This window comes from Aquarana catesbeiana, linkage group LG01 (assembly GCF_042186555.1).
Source record: "Aquarana catesbeiana isolate 2022-GZ linkage group LG01, ASM4218655v1, whole genome shotgun sequence".
Taxonomy (NCBI): domain Eukaryota; kingdom Metazoa; phylum Chordata; class Amphibia; order Anura; family Ranidae; genus Aquarana; species Aquarana catesbeiana.
In genome coordinates, this window is record NC_133324.1 from 482,073,853 (window position 1) to 482,100,257 (window position 26,405).

The 26,405-nt window shown below is 43.4% G+C and overlaps 1 protein-coding gene across 2 annotated transcripts in view; it reads right to left on the minus strand.

Annotated features, from left to right (window-relative positions):
- The window catches only part of LOC141148190 (cysteine-rich protein 1-like), a 126,194-nt gene that overhangs the window by 95,487 nt on the left and 4,302 nt on the right, over positions 1 to 26,405 (minus strand). The gene's annotated exons all lie outside the window — the stretch shown is intronic.

The following is a 26,405-nucleotide window of genomic DNA, read 5'->3' on the forward strand; positions in this document are numbered from 1 at the left end:
ACCACAAACAATACCCATAATTCTTTATGGCTTATGCCACAGATAAAACTAAAACTTATCTGTGGCTTATGCCAAGGATAAAACTAAAGGGGTGGCTATATGCTTCTCAAAACACGTCTCTTTCACTCTTAAACAGGAAATCAGAGACCCTGATGGTAGGTTGCTTTTGGTACAGGGTATGGTGGGAGAGCAACTTTGCTCTTTTGTCACTTTTTACACTCCTAACATCGGTCAGGCCCCTTTTTTTACCAAGATGCTAGGTGCTTTAACACCTTATTTAAAGGGCCGGGTTATATGTGGGGGGACACTAACCTTGCTTTAGATCCATCCTTAGATAAATCTAACCCCACACGTGCATGCCTTAAGCGAGCCCCAAAGGTGGGATTATGGGTGCAAATATGTTACATTCTCTTAACCTAGTTGATGCATGGCGTAAGTCTCACCCTGTAATGAGAGATTACACCTTTTTCTCTGCACCTCACGGAACATACTCCCGAATACTCCCCCATATATTGGTTCCGTGCACTCTTGTACCCAGTATTTGTAAAGTCACTATCATAGAAATGGCATGATCAGATCACTCTATGGTCTTTGTGTCTTTGTCAGCGTTATCAGGTCCTCCTCGTTCTAACCAATGGAGGCTCAATGAATCTCTCCTATCAGATCCATGTTGGTGTGAGGACATACTTAAAGCAGTACTTTAGTGAGAATACGACAGAGGGTATATCCTCTGTTACTCTATGGACAGCCCACAAGGCAGTAGTATGCGAGAAACTAATCCAGCTATCATCTCAAATCCATCAAACACAGAAGGCGCAGATCCAAGCATTGGACACTGAGCTGCAATCCATGCTCAAACATCATAAGTGTTTCCCTGACGGTTCGGTGCTTCAGCGAATTGATGAGCTCAGGGTAGAGCTAAATTTAGCATTGATGACTAGGGCAGAGAAGAGTGTCCGTTAGGCCTCCACTAAATTTTACATGCATAAGGATAAGATAGGGTCCTTACTGGCTCATAAGCTTAAAGTGGAGCGCCGCCGAAAAAAATTTTTTTAAAAGTCAGCAGCTACAAATACTGCAGCTGCTGACTTTTAAAACATGGACACTTATCTGTCCAGGGCGCCCGCGATGTCGGCACCCGAGGCCGAAGCGTCTCTCCGTCCTCGGGTGCTGCCGCCTCCATCTTCGGTAAGGGAATCAGGAAGTGAAGCCGTGCGGCTTCACTTCCCGGTTCCCTACTGCGCATGCGCGAGTCGCGCCGCGCAATACGAATGCTCCCTGCTGCCTCTGGGACCCGTGTGTTTCCCAGCAGGCAGCGGGAAGGGAGCAGGAAGTGGCGTAAATAACCGCAGATTCTGCGGCTATCTACGCCGGAAGTGGGTACAGATACCTGTAATATACAGGTATCTGTACCCCCCTCCCCCCTGAAAGGTGCCAACTGTGTCACCGGAGGGGGGGAGGAATCTGATGAGTGGAAGTTCCACTTTTGGGTGGAACTCCACTTTAACCCACGTGCGAGAACTTTTGCGGTTCCCAGGGTACGATTTTCTGATGGTTCATATTCCCAGAATCCCCATAAGGTATTGGAGGCATTCAGTAACTTTTACTCATCTCTTTATAAAAATCAGGGTGGGGAAGACCTGCAATTATGTACCCTGCAGGGTGTCTCGTTACCCAAAATTTCAGCACTACATAGGTCACGTATGGAAGCCCTTTTCACAGCACAGGAGATATTGGAGGCTATTAAGTCTACTAGGTCAGGTTCTGCCCCGGGACTGAACAGATTTCTGGCTCTCTATTATTGCAAATTTCAAGATTCCCTGGTTCCGCATTTGGTCTGATATTTTAATGCTCTTTGGGATGGGGCCCCTCTGGATCCTCTCTCCCAAATGGCCTAGTGGTACAGAAGCCTAATAAGGACCCTGGGGAAGTTGGGAACTATCAGCCCATCTCATTGATTAATAATGACCTTAAACTGTTTACGAAAGTGGTAGTTAACAGACCATCCTCCTTCATAAATACATATGTCCATAGGGATCAGGTGGGCTTTATCCCAGGGCTTTGAGGACCAGATGAGATTCGCAGAGCAGTGGACGTTATCTTGTTACTACAGTCTGGTTGGTCAGCGGACCCCGCACAAGAGGGACTTCTCCTGTCAATAGACTGGCAGAAGGCCTTCGATTCGGTGTCCTGGAATGATTTGTTTCAGGTTTTGGGAAAATGGGGTTTTGGTCCCCTTATTTTGCATACCCTGGGAACACTTTATTCTCACCCACAAGTTAGAGTGAAACTGATGGGCTATCATTCTGCCCCATCTCAATTGAAAAGGGCACAAGGCTCCGTTGCTCTTTGCCATTGCAATTGAGACAGTGGCTATAGCCATCCGAGAAGATACAAACGTACAGGGTGTGCGATGTGGTTCTTCTATGCATGAGTGCGCATTATTTGCGGACGACATGTTGTTGTTCGTCACCTCCCCCATTATCTCCCTTCCGAATATATTTGGAACTCTACATGAGTTTGGTCAGGTGTCTGGGCTCAGAGTGAACGAGACAAAATCCTCCGCCATGAACATCAACATCCCTGAATCGTCGTTTTCTCGTTTACGGGACTCCTTTCCATTTCAATGGATGGATACAGATCTCCCATATTTGGGAATTAACCCCCCACCCACATACTCGGCATTGTACGCGGTAAATTATCCAGTTTGCTTTCAACGTTTAGAACTACTACTTTTTAGCTGGGCCCTTTTTTGGCTTGGTAGGATACATGCAGTCAAAATTACTCTTCTGCCTAAACTTCTCTATTTATTTAGATCCTTACCTGTGTCGGTCTCTAGGGCGGATTTACTCCATTTTCAGTCCAAAGTTTTAAAGTTTCTTTGAGGCACACGACTTTCATGCGTATTATAAGGCAGACCAACTGATGCAACTGTAAGTTGTGTACTCTCGCCACGACAGACCAGAATGGGTTCAGATGGAACGTCAGGCTGTCCCCTCTTTCACAATCAATTATTTGCTATGGCGCCGTTTAAAAGATCGCCCCTTAATAAGAGCACCTACCTTATCTCATTCCTCAGCTTTATGGGATCATTTGCGACCTAACCCATTATTAACTTCTACATTCACCCCATTGGCACACATATTTCATAATCCTGCCTTCCCCCCAGGAAGGACATAGGGGCATTCAAGTGGTGGATAGACAAGGGCTTGTATTGCATCAGCCATTTCTTCACTCATAGAGGTCCCTTCACCCTCTCACATTGTTCCTCGGTCCTAAAAATGCCAGTATCAGAAAAATTCAGTTTTCTGCAAATTTCAAACTTTTTACGTTCAATTTTACCGGCAGGAGAACCCCTTTCACTGACTACATATGAACAATGGTGCACTAGGGATCAGGGCACTAGAGGGGGCATCTTCACTATGTATGAATCACTGCTCACCCCACCTCAGAAACAGCCATATATGCTGGCCTGGGAGAGGGATCTCAACTGTGATGGGGACCTGGATTCCTGGTCGGCCAGACTTCGGGTCGCCTATAAGGGAATAATCAATGTATCCCTGGTGGGGGCCAGACTTAAGGTACTCACCAGATGGTACTTGGTCCCGACTCGCCTGGCCAGTTAAGATTGATAAGAGAAATCCACCTTCTTGGTTCTGTTATTCACTACACTTGTTAGATTCTCTAAAGAGTTAGTGAATTCTGTCCCTATGACTTGATATCACCTCTTCGTTAGTTCTATTTTAACTGGTCTTAGAACTTGCCTGACTGAACCACTGTCCTGAATCTCTCAACTAAACAATTTAACCTGATGTTATCTTGCCCCCGTCACAGTTTGCTCCCATATGGGGTGGCGGGGAGTGTAGGGTGACACCCTTTGCTTGTGGCTTATTATTACATAGCGTTGATTTAGTTCTTTCCTGATTGTTACATAGTTGTGACATAAGAATTCATACACGTGATTTTCATAACAATGCCCAAATGTATGACAGATGCTGTTTACCTTTTGTTTGTTCATTACAATAAAAGTCAATAAAAATATTGAAAATAAATTAAAAAATAATAATGCTGAAATTAGTTTTTATTGGTCAGCCTCATTAACAGAATGTAATATATATATATATATATATATATATATATATATATTTATATTTACAGCAATTCACACTGTACATGTGATACAACATTTGGAAAATGAATCAATAGGATCATAAAACATTTGGAAAAGCGTGTTATGATCCTATTGAATCATTTTCCAAATGTTTTATCACATGTATGAATTACTGTAAATATAAAAAAAAATGTTTTACATTCTGTTGCTGAGGATGTCCAAAAAAACTGCTCTCAATATTATTATTTTTTATATGCATTGCCATATGATTCCACCTACAGTATATATACATATGATCTATTAATGTGTCCCTACACTTATTATTCACCAGCTGTTTTTCGCACGCACCCCATTTAAAGAACCAACCTCCTTTTTTCTCTATAACCTGAGGCTGTGAGCTCGTCAAACATTTTTTTCTCTCATTACTTTGTACAAACTTACATCAAAGTCCCAGTTCCTATATATATAATTGTTTCTATAAATATTGTCACCAGAATAGTGCAGTGCCACTTTGGTGACATTGTACTGCTGTGGATATTGATCAGAAACACTGGCTGCTGCATTGGCATACAGTGATATCAAAGCAGTAGTCGGTGTCTCTGATCAATAGACAGATCAGGTACAATGTCACCATAGTGACACTCTACTGCTCGGGGCAAGGGGATTAAGGGGCCCTGTACCCTGATCTGAGATCCACTGTGTCCGAGCAGTCACAAAGTGGTTCTCTGCATGCACTAGGAGCTCCTCACAAGCGGCCAATGTGGGAGGCTGCCAAATCACTCGGGCTATGGAACATTCTTGTGCGACAAGGTTGGTGCTTGGTGATTAGCTTGGTGGAGTGAGTCACATGTTCCTTCATGCCAGTGTACTTATTTTGATACTGGCAGCTTTAGAATGGCAGATGAGCTGAGAATATGTGGGAAACAATAGGACAGGTTAGTCCAGAGGTGATTTACTTCCCCTTAATATGTTGGCTCTGCAGTGTCTGCAGCATGCCTTCCCCTACCCTCTTCATTGGATGAACATAAATTGTCTTCAAAGGTAGCTTTTGATGGTTCAGGAGCCAAAGAAGAACGTGATGTGTATCGCCAGCTTGTCCTGGGAGTATTTGTAATATATGCAATGTTTCATTGTCATACAAAGGTAGATTCATTAGTGTCAGCTGAATGCGCCTGTGGAGAACATTTAAATGATTTGTGCAGTGTTTTTCAAGCCTTAAAGAGAGAAATGCTATTCTTTTATATATTTTTAAATTAGTGATCTTTTTGAATGTTAATATTATTTTTGGCGGTGACACAAGTGTCATGAACAGTATTCTGCCCCTACTAGGGTCAAACTGACTAACCAGGGTTTGGTTATAGCAAATGGTGATGAAAGCCACAGGGAAGACATAGACAGTTTAGTGCGTAAGAGCTTTTAGAAGGCACAGGATTTGCCTTGTCCCCACCAGGGCTCCTACTGGTGGAGATGGGTTTGGCAGCTCCCAAGTTGTGGCCCTCTGATTCACCTAAGCAAGAAGGCTACTGGAGAGTATGATGAGGCAAGGATGAGTTTTTTTTAGCACAGGGATTTTGGGAACACAGGACTTAAGTCAAGTGCAGGCTGCAGTGCATGGAGTCATTGAAGTAGAACACAGGCAAGAGTGCACAGGGACACTGGAAGAAGATTAGCATGCACGGGAACACACAAAATCACAGAGAGCAGACTAGGGTACTGTTGTTCTCAAAAGTTCATAGGAAGCATGTTGCAAGCTGGAGTACACAGGGCTAAACTACAGCAGGTTGTAGGTAGAGATGCATAGGATCACTGAAGGAGAGAGCAAGCTGAAGCACACAGGATCACACTGGCACTAGACAGACACTGGGAACACTAAAGATCACAAAGATAACCCTGGGAGACACTGGGAAACACTAGAGGAGTCAATTGGAAATACAGGGGATTCGGGTGCTTGTGTTTTGATTTGTTGCTCGAATGCCAGGCAACACATGTATTAGCCCTTTAAGAAAGCGCCCCCCTCTGTGATTGTCTATGCTAGTGGAAGCAAGAAGCCAGTGGCTGCACACAAAGAGAAAAACTTGGAGCTGGAACGTGGGACAGGTGAGAGTGAGAGTCTTCTTTTTTCCTTTGTTAAAATGAGGAAATGGGTCACCAAGGATAAAGGACAGTAAGACATCTTTTATTATTATTATTATTATTATTATTATTCAGGATATATATAGCGCCAACAGTTTGCACAGTGCTTTACAACATGAGGGCAGACAGTACAGTTACAATACAATTCAATACAGGAGGAATCAGAGGGCCCTGCTTGTTAGAGCTTACAATCTAGGAGGGAGGGTCAAGTGATACAAAAGGTAATATCTGTGGGGGATGATCTGATTGAGAAAGTAAAACTACATTTGTTAGGTGGGGGCCGGATAGGCTTCTCTGAAGCGAAGGGTTTTCAGGGATTGTGTAAAAGCAAGCAGAGTAGGAGATAGTCAGACAGATTGTGGTAGGGAGTTCCAGAGGATTGGAGAGGCTTGGGAAAAGTCCTGGAGGCGAGCATGGGAGGAGGTGATGAGGGAACTAGAGAGCAAGAGGTCTTGGGGGAATGAAGGGAACAAGAAGGTTAGCTCGAGACTAGGTTAGTGATGTAGCTGGGGGCTGAGCTGTGGATGGCTTTGTAAGTTTTTATTAAAATTTCAAATTTAATTCATTGAGTGAGTGGAAGCCAGTGGAGGGACTGACAGAGAGGGGTAGCAGACACTGAGCAGTTGGAAAGGTGGATGAGCCTGGCAGCAGCATTCATAATGGACTGAAGGGGGGATAGCCTGTGTAAAGGTAATCCCGTGAGGAGGGAGTTGCAGTAGTTAAGGCGCGAGATGACCAGGGAGTGAACTAGGAGTTTTGAGGTGTCATTGGTTAGGAAGGGACGTATTTTGGAGAGGTTGCAGAAGTTGAGACGGCAAAATTTGGAAAGTGTTTGGATGTGGGGACAAAAGGATATTTCTGAGTCTAGGGTTACATCTAGAATCTTGGCATGCAGGGATGGCCTGATAGTAGTGCTATTAATTTTGACAGAGAGATCAGGGGCAGAGGCATGCGGGGGAGGAAAAATCATGAGTTCAGTTTTGGATAGATAGAGTTTGAGGAAGTGGTGTGACATCCAGGCTGATATGTCTGTTAGTAAGTTAGTGATACGTGAAGAGACTAAAGGAGTGAACTGAGGGGTAGAGGGATAGATTTGGGTGTTGTCAGCATAAAGATGGTATTGGAAGCCATGAGAGGCTATTACCTGACCCAGGGAGGAGGTGTAGATGCAGAATAGGAGAGTTCCAAGAACAGAACCTTGGGGGACCACGACAGAGAGAGGGAGAGGAGAGGAGGCAGTAGAGTTGTAAGTGACACTAAAGGTGCGGTTGGATAAGTAGGATGAGAACCAGCGAAGAGTTTAGTCATGGAGACTAAAGGCGTGGAGTTTTTTGAGGAGGAGGGGGTGGTCCACTGTGTCAAAGGCAGCAGAGTGGTCTAAGAGTAGGAGTACAGAATAGAGTCCATTGGATTTAGCTGTTAGCAGATCGTTTGTGAGTTTTAGGAGATCAGTTTTCGTGTAGTGTTGAGGGCGGAATCCAGACTGAAGAGAATCAAGAGGGTTATTCTTGGTGAGGTGGTCACTCAGTCGGTTGTAGACCAGACGTTCAAGGAGTTTGGATAAAAACAAATGCATGTTTTAGACAGTTTGGGAAGCTGCCTGAAGAGAGGGAGAGATTAAAGATGTGACTTAGGGAGTGTAGAATAGAGCCAGCGGGTGAACGTAGCAATTGTGAGGGAACAGGGTCCAGGGGGCAGGTGGTAAGGCGAACTTGGTAGGACCCATCATAATCATTTTTATGATTTGGCTGATATGAAGTAATGCCATGTGCATGGCTAACACCCTTTTATTCTTACAGAAATATATAGAATTAATAAGTTGGAAGAATTTGTTATCTCTGAATCAGGAAGGCATCGCTAAAATTAGTAATGAATTTGGCCATGCTATAAATGTCATATCTTCAGTTAGTGGATGCTGGGGACATTGCAGATGTGCATTTCATACTTTTAGTGATATTAGAGTAAAATAATTATTTCATTTATCACATTCATATAATATCTTTTGAGAATACGACTGGAATGACAAAGAGGCATCCTACTGAATATATAGGACAATTCTCTGTAATGAGCAACATCAGAGCATTCTTAAGTAGGTCATGTTGCAGGAGAAAAGGTGCCAAGTGCCAACTGCTAAGCTGTTAACTCTACTTTAAGTGTAAACTATTTCCTGTAATAAAGATGGCTATATATGGTCTTTAGGCACAATATTACAAACTAGCTTTGTTAGACATTTACTGACACATGCCTTTTTCTCAGTACTATTTTATGTTTATCAATAATCTGTTTGTCTATTTTTTATCTATCAATCTAATCATACATATTTCAAGCCTGCATTACAGCAAACCATTTTAATAGTAATGGATTTTATGTCAATACGTAGACTTCTCTTCTTCTCCATTTATGGCAGAGCAAAAAGCTATTTTGTAACCTTCCTCTGCGAAAGCTAGCGAGATGCGTGACATGATATGATTGTAGTTTAAACCTAGATGTTAGTAAGGGATTATTTCATCACTTAGCATTCCCATTGCTATAGTTCCACTCTATACTGCATATAGAGTGGAACTATAGAATGTTGGTTAAATTTTATGCTGAAAAATTTACAGTTGCATAGATCGGTTTCAAAGATATTATACTACTTTTTTTTAAAACAAACTTGGATTTCAAATTCTTGTTTTTTGATTTTCAAAACAATCTGAATGCTCAGCTTGTGTGTATTTATCAGGGGGTTTAGGAGAATAAGAATACAACATATTTTTCAAACGTTTTACTTCCTGAAAAACTTTGGGTAAAGATAGAGTGTGAATACAGAAAATGTATCTTTAGTGTCATGTTTCACTTCCTGGTCCTGTATGCTGTAAGAAATTTGTCAACCGGCTGAATGTAGTTTGGTGCTCTGTAGTTGCCAAAAAAAATTATCAACAATATCCTTGAATGGTTTCCAGATGATTTTCTCTGGTCTTACTAGCAGATCTTCAAACTGCTTTTTATTGTTGACCAATTTGTGGACCAACAAAAATGCATTCCTTAATCTTGGCATCAGTTTTTCTTGACAATATCTGCCTCAAATAACAAAATCCTTCGCCTTTCTTGTTTATCATAAATTTTTCAAATGTGCCTCCCACTTTTTAAGTGATCAAAAGTAATTGGACAATTGGCTGCTCAGCTGTTCCATGGCCAGGTGTGTGTTATTCCCTCATTATCCCATTTACAAGGAGCAGATAAAAGGTCCAGAGTTCATTTCAAGTGTGCTATTTGCATTTGGAATCTGTTGCTGTCAACTCTCAGTATGAGATCCAAAGAGCTGTCACTATCAGTGAAGCAAGCCATCATTAGGCTGAAAAAACAAAGTAAGACAAAAACAATTCCATAGCTCAACACACTAACCAGTCTGCTGACCAACCAAATTAACCTGTCTAACCGTCTGTTAAAAGCAGGGGTTTAGTTAGCACACATTTGCAAACGCATGTGAAAGCTGCAAGACCTCGTCACGGCACCCTGTGTTGCTTGCAGTCCTAACACTACAAATTTATAAGTGTCTCCACAGTGGAAGCACATGCATGGAATGGATAGATGTGGGGCAGGTGAACCTGGAGGCAGCCCAGGCCCCCTTAAAGGAACAGGAGCACACTGGACATGCAGCAAGAGCACAATGGCAGCGAAGGTGCCCAGTGTGTCCCCGGACCATATATACGAACAGTAATAAAAAAATGGCCACTGCCCCCACCTATAACTGGCCTTCACAGCAGGGAGCACATGGAGGGTCATATACATGTAAGACAAAAACAATTCCATAGCTCAACTCACCAACCAGTCTGCTGACCAACCAAATTAATCTGTCTAACCAAAAAAAAACCAAAACAAACCCATCAGAGAGATAGCAAAAACATTAAGTGTGGCCAAATCAACTGTTTGGAACATCCTTAAAAAGAAAGAACGCACCGGTGAGCTCAGCAACACCAAAAGACCCGGAAGACCACGGAAAACAACTGTGGTGGATGACCGAAGAGTTATTTCCCTGGTGAAGAAAACACCCTTCACAACAGTTGGCCAGATCAAGAACACTTTCCAGGAGGTAGGTGTATGTGTGTCAAAGTCAACAATCAAGAGAAGGCTTCACCTGAGTGAATACAGAGGGTTCACCACAAGATGTAAACCATTGGTGAGCCTCAAAAACAGGAAGGCCAGATTAGAGTTTGCCAAACAACATCTAAAAAAGCCTTCACAGTTCTGGAACAACATCCTATGGACAGATGAGACCAAGATAAACTTGTACCAGAGTGAGAGGAAGAGAAGAGTATGGAGAAGGAAAGGAACTGCTCATGATCCAAAGCATACCACCTCATCAGTGAAGCTTGGTGGTGGTAGTGTCATGGCGTGGGCATGTATGGCTGCCAATGGAACTGGTTCTCCTGTATTTATTGATGATGTGACTGCTGACAAAAGCAGCAGGATGAATTCTGAAGTGTTTCGGGCAATATTATCTGCTCATATTCAGCAAAATGCTTCAGAACTCATTGGACGGCGCTTCACAGTGCAGAAGGACAATGACCCGAAGCATACTGCGAAAGCAACCAAATAATTTTTAAAGGGAAAGAAGTGGAATGTTATGCAATGGCCAAGTCAATCACCTGACCTGAATCCGATTGAGAATGCATTTCACTTGCTGAAGACAAAACGGAAGGGAAAATGCCCCAAGAACAAGCAGGAACTGAAGACAATGGCAGTAGAGGCCTGGCAGAGCATCACAAGGGATGAAACCCAGCGTCTGATGATGTCTATGCGTTCCAGACTTCAGGCTGTAATTGACTGCAAAGGATTTGCAACCAAGTATTAAAAAGGGAAAGTTTGATGAATGATTGTTAATCTGTCCCATTACTTTTGGTCCCTTAAAAAGTGGGAGGCACATATACAAACTGTTGTAATTCCTACACCGTTCACCTGATTTGGATGTAAATACCCTCAAATTAAAGCTGAAAGTCTGCAATTAAAGCACATCTTGTTTGTTTCATTTCAAATCCATTGTGGTGGTGTATACACCTAAAAAGATTAGAATTGTGTCGATGTCCCAATATTTATGGACCTGACTGTAGTAATGAATTTAGTTGAAATTCATTTAGTTTATTTGTTTTCTAATGAATTCCAAATTTTCAGAATAATTCAAATTCATGCTGGGTCGGTGATGTCACAAGGGGGCAGGGCCACCAGCTGACATCATCAAGTGACTTTGCCCCTTTCCTATTTAAGAAATGTCAGATGGTGGAGCAGGCAGTCGGCAGCGAGCCTTCGACAAGGTCAGAGTTTTTTTTCTTCTTCTTTTTCGGGTCTGGAAGTGTGGCAGTGCGGAAGACGGCGTGATTAACGTTAGAACAGGGGACATTGTTTTTGATTTTTTAATAAAAGAATTGTGAAAAACTTGTGTCTTTATTCACTTTTTACACTTTCTTGGTGAATGGGTAGGGGTACTATGTACCTCATACTCATTCACATTAGGGGGCAGGGATCAGGGGCCCCCTTGTTAAAGGGGGCTTCCAGATTCTGTTAAGCACCACACCCGCAGACCCCCACAACCACAACCCAGGGTTGTAGGGAAGAGCCCCTCCCGCCAGAAAGCAACCCCCCCATGTTGAGGGCATGTGGCCTGATATGGTTCAGGAGGGGAGGCGCTCGCCCATCCCCCCTTTCCTGGCCTGCCAGGCTGCATGCTTGAAAAAAAGGTATGGATTTTGGGGGGACCCTAAACCATTTAAAAAAAAAAATTGGCGTAGGGTTCCCCTTAGAATCTATACCAGACCTGAAGAACCCGTATGGATTGGGGGAGACCCCACGCTGTTTTTTTTCTGACTTTTCTATTTCCAGCATTCTTTTGTTTACATTCAGCTGTCAGTGGGGAAGTCTGCTGACAGCTGATAAGTCTTCAGTTGTTAAGGATGCAGTGGCTGACTTCCCGGGCCCACTCCTTAACAACTAGCTATTCTTCACACAGATTCTGAATCACTCGATAATTTTTCAACCGATCCGAATTTGAAACAAAACTAAACTAATTCCAAAACGAATCAAAGAAATTATGTTATCAAATTTTTTGCTCCTTAAGACACACCTTTTCCAACCAAAAAATGGAGAGAAATGTTTGTGTGTCTTATGGAACGAATATTGACCAGCAGGGCTGCTGATAGGGGGATCCTTGCGGCGGCAGAATGATGCCCTGTGCAGCTCTCTGTACCAGCTGAAAGCTTGTTTCTTCCCCGCCATCAGCTGCTAGAGGGAGAGAAACACAAGGTATTGTTCTGTAATTAACCCCCACAGGTTCGGCATTCACATGTAAATTGACTGCTATTTATATGTAAATTGTGTGAGCATTTACATATAAATTCTATTCATATGCAAATCACGCCCCCTTCTCTGCATGCCGCCCACCTAGAGGATGTAAACAGTCACTTCTACTCCCATTGATCCTCCCACCACATACTGCACTTGCAGCAGAGGTGAGTAGAGGGTGAAGAGGTACACAGTGAAGGGATCACCATGGGTACAAAGATAATCAAAGGTATGGATTTGTGATCAAAGATGAGCATAGGGGGCATGTAGAGGTAATCAAAGAGGAGGGGGGGCATGGTTTGGAGCCGGACTGTGATGGGCACGTAATCCTCCCGCTCTGGGACACAGAGGTAAAGCTATAAGCCTACCAGAGCCAAAACCCACTGCAACCATGGGGAAATCGGACAGGAGCCCACCTCAATTCCAGTCTCGCTCACCTAGAAACCCCGATACTCAACTGGGCCGCAACATCACGGAAATATTCCGGATCCTGTCATGCAAGTCCCTGGCTTCAGTTCAGGCCTCCGCAATCACTGCATGCTCCTCAAGCCTTAGCCCCTCAGGCAGAAGCCTCACACATCCTGGGAATAAAGACACCCCTGTCTCCCAGCCACTCAATCTGCAGGACCTGTGCCTAGTAGCGGAAGACATAAAAGCCACCCTGGCAGCTGCCATTACAGACCTTAGGAGAGACATCCATTCTGTAGCCCTGCGGATGGATGTCCTTGAAGAAACAACATCCTGCCATGACACCGTGATCCAACAGCTCCAGTCATCCTCCCACACACGATGACCAGCTCAGGGAGCTACACAGACACATGGAAGATCTGGACAACCACGGTTGCTATCACAACCTGTGGGTCAGAAGCCTCCCTGGATCTGTGGAACACAACCAGCTAGCCCAGGCCAGGATAGCCATATTTAATGATCTCCTTGGCAGACCCCCTGAATCCCCCATTAAATATGAACGCCTGCATAGAGCACTGAAACCCAGGGGCAGAGATACTGACCCGCCTAGAGATGTGCTGTGCTGTGTGGTAAATTTCAAAATCAAAGAAGAGCTTCTTAGAAGGGCAAGGGACTGCTGCACTCTGCTGTATCAAGGCACAGGCATCAAAATATTCCTAGATCTCTCGCCCATCACCCTCCAGAAGAGACGTGACCTCTGACCCCTTCTTGACCTACTTCGAACCAAGGGGATCCAATATAGGTGGAAATTGACCCAGACGACATAATTTTATGACGAAATGTGCATTGGGTGGACTGGATATGCTGATGTCATCGTGTTTGATCCTCTGAGCGAACGAGCGTTCGCAAGCCAGCCGGCTATCCATGCTGTTTTTAACTTCATTTTTTGTAAGTGTGTTCTCATTTCTTTTATTAAACGTTTATGCCAGTATTACACTATGGGAAGCTCCCTCTCTTTTATTTCTGGGTAATACCTGATGTCCATTTGCGAGCCCCCTTTGAACCTCATCACTGATTTAGTTGCTGCAGTTTGCTCCTGTGTCTGACGCCTCATGAGCTGTTTGCCCTGGACTTCCTTGGACAGAGGCCCTGGCTGGGTGTATAGCCGCAAGCTCTTGTTGCTTGCCTTTCGGTAAGCGAGCAATTTATATGGTGTTTGGTACTTATTGGTGGTGGAAGATTGCACTTATCTATCAACTCATCTAAGTTGTTTGTTTGACCATCAAGTGTATTATGGACATTATTTGACACATATATGTTTTATTCTTGAGACTTCATTATTCATGTTTTGGGACTTTCACTAATTCTTTTGTTATTTAGCATATACATTTTTTGTCACATTTGTGTTCACACATTAATTGTAATTTAACACTGGTTCATCACTGGTTTTCTCAGTGTTAGCGCAGCTATTTTTTTCTTTTCTATAGGTGGAAATTCCCCTTCTGCCTTTCAGCATCATCACAAGGTCGCACAGCTAACCTGAGGCTTCCAGAAGACTTAAATGCTTTCCGTGAAACATTGAACTTGCCCGAATTGATATACCAGATTGGTATAACGCCTTCCGCGTTCCTCATCCATAACAAACCACTTCTATTGATGCCATTCCAGTCTGAGATGACTTCCACATCAGGCGACGCAGATCCCCCTCGCCAAGGCCACTCAGAACAAAAAATACCAGAAGTGCCAGATGTAACAGCCCGACTTCCTCTCCAGTACATAGAAGGCCCTGTCAGGAAGGCTCTGACTAGCCTATCTATCTTCATACCAGATTAAGCTCATAACTGCCTCACCTGAACTGGTCCATTATCCCGGTCCTAAACGCAACCACTTCACGACTGCTCAATACAACAAGACACCCATCACAAAAAACTGATTAGTATCCTGACAAAATCTCTGCATCAACAACCATTACCTCCCAAACGGGACAGCGACATGTTGAACAGAAACACCCTGGACTTATGCAGCCTTGAAAACTCGGACTTATTCTCTCCACGACTCCTGATGTTTAACCCTGGCCGTGGCACCCATTGGATATCAGATGTCTGGGAACCTCACCTGAAACACAATACTTCATGGTAAGAGGGGAGAACAACTGACTCTTGCTACCACAGAACTATAACACTCTGTGACCCTGTTTAAGCAGACTTTTGATTATGGAAACTATATAGCGACCTGTATACGCAGCCTCATTTCCGGTTCTACCCTTCGTCCAGCTATCCAGAATACCCACTTCTTCCATCTCTTTCCTTACTCCCCCTCTTCCCCCTTCCTACCATATTCCCTAACCCTTCTCTATTCTAGATAAAAGAACTGGAATCTAAGTAAGAGTCTATATAAGTTTAATTCTACCTAACTCTGCTTTAAATTTTGTTATTAATGCTGTTAAACATGGGGGGACGATTCCACACAGGGGCTACACATTTTAGGGATGTCTCCATTTTTAAATTATGTAGGTCCCAAACCCCCACAAAGCCTCCTATATCCGAAATGAACCAATATAGGACTGGGATTTACACCCCTGCTCATTATTTTAGATCTACGCCTGAGAATACATCTTCTCAACTGCAGGAGACATGAACAAACAACACCCCCCATGTGGGATCGTCCCCATGCTAACTGAAGACGAACCTGCATATTCTAAACAGAATTACCACAGCCGCACCAGAACCCCTAGGTAAGCTATCTGCCATCAGTGAAGACCCTGAACTAGTGGCAGCTAACTATATGAGCATCACAACTAATGGATAAAACTAATAGAACTGATGTTTGTATGTGATTAGCTATGCCTTACTAATCCCTTACTAGCTTAGTTTTCAGTCCTTCCTGAAACTGGCAGGACAGAAGCGGAGAATGTTGTTACTCTCCCAATATGATTTGGTTCTCTATACATACTGATGAGAGGATAATACGGTTATGTACATACGGTCTGCTCAACAATACACCGAATAATCGCGGAAAACCCACCTTAGCTTTGACATGCCTTACGGGACATGCATGATGATCCTCTTTTACACTAGGAACATCCTACAGATTGACCATGGCCACTATGTCATGCTACATATGTCAGACTTCCTGGCTCTCCCTATGACTCAAACCCTCAATGACCTCTTGTGGACTAGAGGCTATTGCTCGGCCTATCTCATACCAATACCATACACTCCTCCGCACAACAGAAGCTCAGCTACACTTGCTGACTCTTACCAGACTTCACAACAACCCCTTGGGTAAGTTAATCACCCCTTTCCTACCCCTAGTTCAACCCCCCTCCCCAGGCCCCTTTACAGCCCCCTGCTCCAACCCCGCCCGCTCTCCGCTCCCCTCCTCCCTCTCTCCCCCAGCACACTTTTTTCCTCCGCGTTCCTCCTTCTCCTCCCCCGCATTCCTCGGTTTCCACCACTTGCTTGATTGTATAATATACTTATCGCTCCTACCCCTCAAGGATACCCCAGAGTGTAGCCAATTGAGACATCAGATAAATGTACCTGGGCGAAGCCTAGGTAAATACACCTCTGCAAAGCAACATGGCCCCGCCTGCCCCCCCCCCCCCACGAACTCTCAATGCTTAAGGTAGTCTCCTTAAGTGCAAAAGGATTGAATATTCCTGAAAAACTCAGCCAAGTCCTTGACACAATGCGCAAACTCAAAACTGACGTGGTGTTTCTCCAAGAGAGTCACTTCCGCTCTAACCAAATCCCTAAACTTACAAACCAATTCTTTCCTACATTCTACCAAAACCAAAGGGGTTTCAATTCTGATCTCTAAAACTTTCAATTGGCAGTTAACTGATTCACTCTTAGACACAGAAGGTATATATGTCCTTCTCAAGGGCCACATCCAAGGCAGACCCGTCACCTTAGCCAACATTTATAGCCCTAACTCAGCTCAAGTTAGCTTTTTCAGGTCAATAGCACAAATTCTTGCAGGCTTCAAATCAGGGCTGACTATCCTCGGGGGTGATTTTAATGTAGCGCTGGACCTGTTGCTAGACACTTCATCGAGCACCGCATCTCTACCATACAGGGCCCTCTGCCAAATCAAGATACAAATTCAAGACCTCCTTTTACATGATACATGGCGTACACTACACCCCAACGATAAAGATTACACCTTCTACTCTGCCCCACACAACAGATACTCGAGGATCAATTATCTATTCGTATCCCAAAAAGATCTTCACTTTCTCCCAAATGCAGCCATAGAACCAATGCTCCTCTCAGACCATCATCCAATCTCTATGACCTTGACACTACCAGACAAAAATTATGGCGTCTAGACTCATCCTTACTAACTTCAGAACCTGATGTCAAATACATTCGAGAAAACATACGCAAATTCTTTTCGGAGAATGACACACCTGATACAGCACCACTCACCCAGTGGGAGGCACACAAGTGCGTCATCCGAGGGAAATTCTTTGCACTAAAAGCAACACGGAGAAGAGCCCAGCAAAGTAAAATTTCAGACTTAGTCCATAAAATTCAAAATCTAGAGCGCACCCACAAACAGTCCCAAGCATTACAAGTTTACCATGAGCTCACACAGCTTAGGAAAACACTACAGGAAGAGTTTGATCGCAAAACCCGATGTAAATTTGTCCTAAATCAGAAACTCTTTTATAAATATGGCAATAAATGTGGGAAGTACCTAGCCAGAGCTATTCAAACAAAAATAGCCAACGTCAGTATTCACACCATTAAAGACTCCCAGGGGAGAGCAAATGTTGCGTCCAGTGACATAGCATCTCAGTTCGAAAAAATCTACTCTGCACTATATAATCTACCCCAACAGTCTACCTCACATGCGGAAAACAGCACACGGACCTCACTTATTAAAAATTTTCTTCAAAAATACTGTCCTAGACCCATTGTCCCAGAAGAAGCTAATCTTTTAGAACAGAAGACGAACTTAAAAAAGAAGTTAAACAACTAAGAATGGAGAAAAGCCCTGGACCAGACAAGTTCACAGCGACATACTTTAAAACATTCATAGATACGCTAACAGCCTCGTTTCTTAAAACTTTTAACTCCATTTGCACATCGAAACTCCCCTTCCACACGTTACTAGAAGCACACATTACAGTAATACCGAAAGAAGGAAGAGATGTCATATCAGTATCCAACTACAGGCCGATCTCCCTACTAAATGTAGACATTAAACTAATTTCAAAAATTCTCGCAAATCGTCTCTTACCTCATCTACCCACCCTAATAAAAAAAGATCAAGTGGGCTTGATGAAGGCCCACAAATACAAAGGCTTTTTCTTATCCCTGGACGCGGAGAAGGCATTCAACAGGCTGGCATTGGACTACATGGGGGCGGTTCTAAGACATATTGGTCTACAAAACCGAATGTTTAACTTTATCATGTCCCTATACACGACACCCACCACCCAGGTACAGGTGAATGGCCATCTGTCCAAGGCCTTCTCCATACAAAATGGAACGAGACAAGGCTGCCCATTATCCCCAATCCTTTTTGTTCTGACCCTAGAACCACTTCTCTGCTGCCTTAGAGCCAACAAAGACATAAAAGGTATACCAACTGCAGGACAAACTTACAAATTAGCAGCTTTTGCCAACGATATTTTGCTATTCTTGAAAGACCCACACACCTCAATTCCAAACCTCCTAAAAGAATTTGAACTTTTCCAACGACTGTCCAACTTTAAAATTAATTATTCTAAGTCCCACGCATTGAATATTACCCTCTGCGAGGAACTGGTGACAAATTGGCAAAAAAATTTCCCTTTCAAATGGAAAAACGATGCAATTAAATACCTAGGTATATACATAACATCAAACATGTCAGATTTATACTCCAAAAATTATTTACCCATACTTAAAATCATCTCAGATGACTTACGCAAATGGGACAAACCCTTCTTTTCATGGTTCGGCAAAGCAGCTATTCTGAAGATGAATGTCCTTCCCCGAATCCTATACATATTACAAGCAATTCCTATCAAACCCCCTCCAGGCCTTTTTCCAATCCTATAAACAATGTTGTATAAAATTCCTATGGACGCACAAACGCCCTCGGATGCAGTATGCCCAACTAACAAAACCCAAATTGAAAGGTGGAATGGGCCTTCCAGATCTTAAAAACTACTATTGGGCCTGTCAATTAGCCAGAATTGTAGACTGGTCGATACATCAAAATTGCAAAGACTGGGTAAACCTCGAAAAGTCCTTTTCCTCCTTGCCAATAAAATCAACTCCGTGGCTCCTACCGCATCATATCTCCCCAGCCCCGAAAGGGCATCCGCTTATTAACCCAACTCTTAGTAGCTTTAGAGAGGTCAACAAAAACGTGCATCTATCATCCAGCCCCAGACCCTCAACCCAGCCTTTCTACCCGGCATGTCTGCACAATTTCTAGCAGACGCCTGGACCCATCCTGCAATATTGGAGCATCAATTCTTTAAAGACGGCACGCTCCTAAATCATGACACACTAGAAGCCTACACAACCAACAACTCATTCCCTTACTGGACATACTTTCAAATTTGCCACTTTCTCCGAGACATTGATCGAGATTCCTCAGTCTCTTGACCTCTCACTCCATTTGAAAACCTCTACTCCCAATCCAATCCCCAACAGCACGTAATTTCCAACATTCACAACATGCTCTTCACAGACGTCACAGCTAACTCTGAAAAAGCATACTCAAGTTGGGAAAAAGATCTGCAACAAGAGCTAATGAGCAATAGGAAAGGATATTCAGAATCGCTCACAAAGGCTGGCTCAATGTCTCGACTCAGGAAATTAACTATAAGACCCTGACACATTGGTACCGTACCCCAGAAATATTCAACAAATATGATTTAAACATACCCAATAAATGCTGGAGATGCTCCAGGGAACCTGGCACCCTACTACATATCTGGTGGTCATGTCCACTTTTGCAACAATTCTGGACACAAATCCATGATTTAACAACACGAATTTCCACATACTCCCTGGCGCATACCCCAGCCCAGTTAATTCTCTATCAATCCACTGTGCCGGCTCATGCATACCGTAAATCCCTGGTAATACACTTAATCAATGCCGCCAAGATGTGCATCCCAATACACTGGGGATCTTCACATATCCCCACCATCCCTGTATGGTGTAATCATATCAATAAAATTGCAGAGATGGAAGAATTAATCTATATTGCTAAAGATTCCCCATCTAAATTCTCACACACCTGGGCCTGCTGGATGCACTTCTGAACAACTGACGAATACAAGACACTGTTTAAGCAGCCACACACTATCTCATCGATCTAGCAAATTCAATTAAATAAGCTTGACCGCACTCTGGCCATACTATTTACCTTTGACACAAGACCCCCCTCCCCTACTCAAGGGACGAGTCAGGGAAGACTTGTGTCATGTTAATTTATCCTGAGCATATCACTAGTATGCTCACCAACTTTCCAACTTATAATTGTGCACAGTCAAGAAGCTAGACTAGGGCTTCTGGTGGAGACCTAGGAAAAATTACTCCTGATCGACCCTCTTCATATGTCCCTCCACCCTTTGCTTCCCCCACCTCACTTATCCCCCCCCTGACCTACCTGCTTCCTCCATATATTCTCCAACATTCTGGACTAGTTACTGGGCATATACACTAGCATCCAATAATGACCAACTACTCCCTCCAAAACATCCCTTCAGCAAGACACTAAGCAGCCACCCCAACCCATCCCCCACGCAACCATTAGAAATGGGCCAACCCCACAGACCCCCCCCATAAGTCTTGTTACCGCATAAGACGAAATGATACTCCTAACTGTTCATAACATTAACCCTCATAAACCCCATTACAGATGAGCTTTCATTTGGTTTAACTGGTTATACAAACCCTCTTTTATATACCCTATTTTATATTTATTTTATGCCTATACATAAGTTGTATTACATATATTTATAATATATGCCGCTTTGTTCTCACTGAACTTCCTATCTTTTGGAAGACGATATTGTATTCTGGATTATCTTCTTTAATAAAATCCTTTTTTTTTTGGAAAAAAAGAGGGGGGTTTGAGGTGCAGTGGTAAGCAGAGGATGTGTTTGAGGTGCAGAGTTGAATGGGAAGGCGGGGTTGGAGTGCAGAGGTTAGCAGCCTAGGGGTTTGGGGGACAGAGGTTAGCAGATGATGAGTTAGAGGGGCAGAGTTGTACCGAGAGGGAGATAAGAATGCAGAGATTAGCAGAGAGATGGAGGGTTACTGTAAATACACCTGTTACATCGCTGGTCAGTGTAAATGTCTAAATTACATTGGTGTTTGATGTAAATACTCCTGTTGTGTTGAGGTCAGTGTAAATGTCCCAGTTACATTGGGGGTCAGTGTAAGGTGCCCCATTACATTGGTTGTCAGTGTAGAAATATTATTCTGTTATATTTTATAAAATATTTTAGTACACCATTTGGTTCAGAATATTTTTTTTCTTGTTTTCCTCCTCTAAAACCTAGGTGCATCTTATGGTCAGGTGCGTCTTATAGAGTGGAAAATACGGTAGTAACATAATGAATCTATCCAAAATGAAACAAAACAAAATTTTCCATTCTGCACATGTCTATTGATCACCAAACTTACAACCAAAGTACAACCAAAGTACAGTTCATACACAGAGCATGTTTGCTTACATGTGTACTTGCCATAAATGTAGACAAATGTATCACAGCTGTTCCAACATTGGCAAGACTTTTCTGTTGTCAAAAATCCTTTAACCAGTCTTTAACTATATACTTTTTTGTTATGTAAATTATATGTACATAGACCATACTACGCCTTGAAACTATTGCATTAAAATACAAAGAAACTGATGTCAATGAAATAAACAGCATCTGTACATGCTAGCTTCCTTTCCAGGCAGCATCCATCCAGTCTAAGCATGCCTAGGCGTGCCCAAACTGCACCAGCTCCACATGCTTGAGCTACACAAAGGGGTTGATTTACTAAAACTGGAGAGTGCAAAATCAGGTTCCGTTTTTTTTTGGCAAAGCTTAAATGAACAAACTGAAGCTAGAAGCCTATTGGCTACCATGCACAGGTGTACCAGAATTTGCAAGCACAAAGGAAACTTAAAATATACAGTATATAAGAATAAATTGAAAAAAACTGAAGATTTGTACAAAACAGTACTTGATACATTAAATTACTCGTTATTTTTGTGATACGCAGCCAAAAATCTTTAAAGCGTATACACTGCTCCTAAAGCACCCCTGCCCATTGAAATCAGTGGACAGCGCTGAAAAAGTGACTGCAAAGCGCTTTTAACCCTTTTATTCGGCCGCTAGTGGGGGGTCAATAGCGTCCCGCTAGCGGCCGAAAAGCGCCTCTAAAACGACGATAGAGCGTCGCTAAAACGTTTTACCGCCGACGCCCCCGCGTTTTCAGTGGGAAAGGGCTCTTATGGCAAGTTTTTTTCTGGATGATACATACATACAGTATCTCACAAAAGTGAGTACACCCTTAACGTTTTTGTAAATATTTTATTATATCTTTTCATGTAACAACACTGAAGAAATTATACTTTGCTACAATGTAAAGTAGTGAGTGTACAGCTTATATAACAGTGTAAATTTTCTGTCCCCTCAAAAATAACTCAACACACAGCCAGTAATGTCTAAACCGCAACAAAAGTGAATACACCCCTAAGTGAAAATGTCCAAATTGGGCCCAAAATGTCAATATTTTGTGTGGCTACCATTATTTTCCTGCACTGCCTTAAACCTCTTGGGCATGGAGTTCACCAGAGCTTCACAGGTTGCCACTGGAATCCTCTTCCACTCCTCCATGATGACATCACGGAGTTGGTGGATGTTAGAAACCTTGCGCTCTTCCACCTTCCGTTTGAGGATGCCCCACAGATGCTCAATAGGGCTGAGGTCTGGAGACATGCTTGGCCAGTCTAAAACCTTTACCCTCAGCTTCTTTAGCAAGGCAGTGGTTGTCTTGAAGGTGTGTTTGGGGTCGTGATCATGTTGGAATACTGCAGCCCAGTCTCTGAAGGGAGGGGATCATGCTCTGCTTCAGTATGTCACAGTACATGTTGGCATTCATGGTTCCCTCAATGAACTGTAGCTCCCCAGTTCTGGCAGCACTTATGCTGCCCCAGACCATTACACACCCACCACCATGCTTGACAGTAGGCAAGACACACTTGGCTTTGTACTCCTCACCTGGTTGCCGCCACACACGCTTAACACCATCTTAACTAAATAAGTTTATCTTGGTCTCATCAGACCACAGGACATGGTTCCAGTAATTCATGTACTTAGTCTGCTTGTCTTCAGCAAACTGTGCAGTTTCTTGTGCATCATCTTTAGAAGAGGCTTCCTTCTGGGATGGGAGCCATGCAGACCAATTTGATGCAGTGTGCGGTGTATGGTCTGAGCACTGACAGGCTGACCCCCCACCCCTTCAACCTCTGCAGCAATACTGGCAGCATTCATACATCTATTTCCCAAAGTCAACCTCTGGATATGACGCTGAGCATGTGCACTCAACTTTTTTGGTCAACCATTGTGAAGCCTGTCCTGTTAAATCCCTGTATGGTCTTGGCCACCATCCTGCAGCTCAGTTTCAGGGTCTTGGCAGTCTTCTTATAGCCTAGGCCATCTTTATGTAGAGCAACAATTCTTTTTTTCAGATCCTCAGAGAGTTATTTGCCATGAGGTGCCATGTTGAACTTCCAGTGACCAGCATGAGAGAGTGAGAGCGATAACACCAAATTTAAGACACCTGCCCCCCATTCACACCTGAGACCTTGTAACCCTAACGAGTCACATAACACCAGGGAGGGAAAATGGCTAATTGGGCCCAATTTGGACAATTTTACTTAGGGATGTACTCACTTTTGTTGCCAGTGGTTTAGACATTAATGGCTGTGTGTTGAGTCATTTTGAGGGGACAGCAAATTTACACTGCTATACAAGCTGTACACTCACTACTTTACATTGTAGCAAAGTGTCATTTCTTCAGTGTTGTCACATGAAAAGATATAATAAAAGGTTTACAAAAATGTGAGGGGTGTACTCAGTTTTGTGAGATACTGTATATGAGAGATGCTCTGCAGGCCTACTTTATGGGGCCTTTCACAAACAGAGCATTATTTGTATGAAGTAGAAATTATACTAAAGGTTGGTACTCCTGTTCGGGAACAATTCACTATTAAACAGGCAGATATTAAGGACTTACTAACTTTAGGTTATAGTATTTATTTTTAATACATTTAGTATTTACTAGGTATGAAATTCAAGTTCGATGTTGCCATGGGTTCAAAGCAAATTCTGCACATTCATGGTTCATGGACCCGGAAAGCTAACGCAGGAAATAGCTGGGTCAAACGATAATACTGTATACTATAATGTAACCATATTTCTCTGATTGGCTTTTGTCATGGCTGATAAAGCCTTCCTCTTTGTCTTCTTCCTCTTTGCTTGCACAAAGCAGCCAGTTGTTTGCCACTGCTGCTAATAATCCTCTTCTTCCTCCTCTTCTGCTAATCCCACCACAACCTTGAAAGCTGACAGCGAAGAGTTGGCAGAATTATTTGACCACACAGCCAATGACTTACTGCAGGAGGATGACCTTGGTCATGTGCAAGTATTCCTAATGTCAGATATTGAGGTGAGGTAGATGGCTCTAGGACCATAGAGAGAGGGGTCATCAAACAGGAAGAATTAGGAGGCAGTAATGTTTCAGCAACTGCAGTTTACTGCAAAGTGGGCTCCAGCAATGAAGAGGGGGTGAATGGTGAGGTAGCAGACCATCCATGCATGACACTGCAACAGTGAGGGAGGATTTTGTCCAGAGACAGTGGCAATTTCCAGAGGACTGGACAGGGCAGCCATCCTACTCTATTCGGCAGCACTTTTCCACACATACAGGCCACGTGTATCCTCAGAGCCTTTTTTAAAATACCTGGGGGTTATTTACGAAAGGCAAATCCACTTTGCACTACAAGTGCACTGCAAGTGCACTTGGAAGTGCAGTCTCTGTAAATCCAAGGGGGACATGCAAGGAAAGTAAAAAACAGCATTTTAGCTTGCACATGATTGGATGATAAAATCAGCAGAGCTTCCCCTCATTTTAGATCTACCCCTCACATTTACAGCGACTGTACTTCCAAGTGCACTTGCAGTAGTGCAAAGTGGATTTGCCTTACGTAAAAAAAAAAAACCCTGGTGTTGACAGCACTGTTGTGGTCTGTAGCCTCTGCCTGCAGCGTATCAACTGTGGTAAATGTACCAGCCATTTGTGTACTGAATGCCAGAGAAAGCACAGCTACCTGCACTACAGTGCTTACTGGGAGCACCACTCTAAAGAGACAAGTCAGCAGCAAAAGGCATGCAGGCTTCTGCTTCCTCCACAGGATTCTCCTGCAGCACGTGCTGCAATATCTGATTCCTCAAATGTGGAAGATGCCTAACAAGGGTTTTTAGAGGCTTGGGATATGCCACATCAAGTGTAGAAAATGGTCACAGGGCTATGCTGAGTAGGGCCCAGCGAAGCCTTCTACTGCTGCAGGTTTCTCCCATACCCACTCCTCCGTCTCCAGCAGCATCCTTCCAGGGCTGCTGGAGTCAAGGAAAAATACTATGTCACCAAATCAGCCACATGCCCAGCATCTTTATGCCAGCTTGGAATGCACTGAAACTCAATGTTGGCCATGCTGCAAAGGCTGCACCAGCATGCCACCAATACGTATCTGTGTAATTCCAGTAATTCTTTTCACTACATTAGTGGGTCATCATTTAGGATAAATTTTTTTGTACTTTTGAAGAAGCGGGGATTACAATTCTTCTCATGGGCCTCTGCTAGCACATACTATGTAGTCTGATAGACTGGACACTGGAGGTACAGCAACAGGAGGGAGAGGAGGGGTTGCCGCTGTCCTTGGGCCAGCAGATTCCTTTGACTTCTGCCTCTATCCCATTAAACAGAGGCAGCAAAAGGCAGAACAGGCATATGAAAAGAAGAAAAGTTCAGGTGCAGGTGGTAAGGAGGGAATGGCTTCAAGATCTTTCACCCCCTTCAAACTTTTGGAGTTGTGTGTGGGTGGAGTGAAATTTTTGAGAACAGTGTTATCTTTAGTGACACTGAAAACTTGGGGTCCTCTCCTGCAGGCAATTTGGGGTAAATGGGGTCCTTTAGGCTCAAATGCCTGCTCAAGGGCCATGGATTTGGTCATCAAAGTGGTGGACTGCTAAAGGGTGACCATGCTATCAGATTATGATACAAAGGTAATCAGCTGATCTACTGCCACCATCCCAGAAGGAGCCCAACACGCAGCAGAATGGTGCAGCGTAAAAACATCTTTGTCACATTTCTTAATGATGGTGGGATCTTGTCTAATGACTAATGCTTCTCTGAAAGGAGGA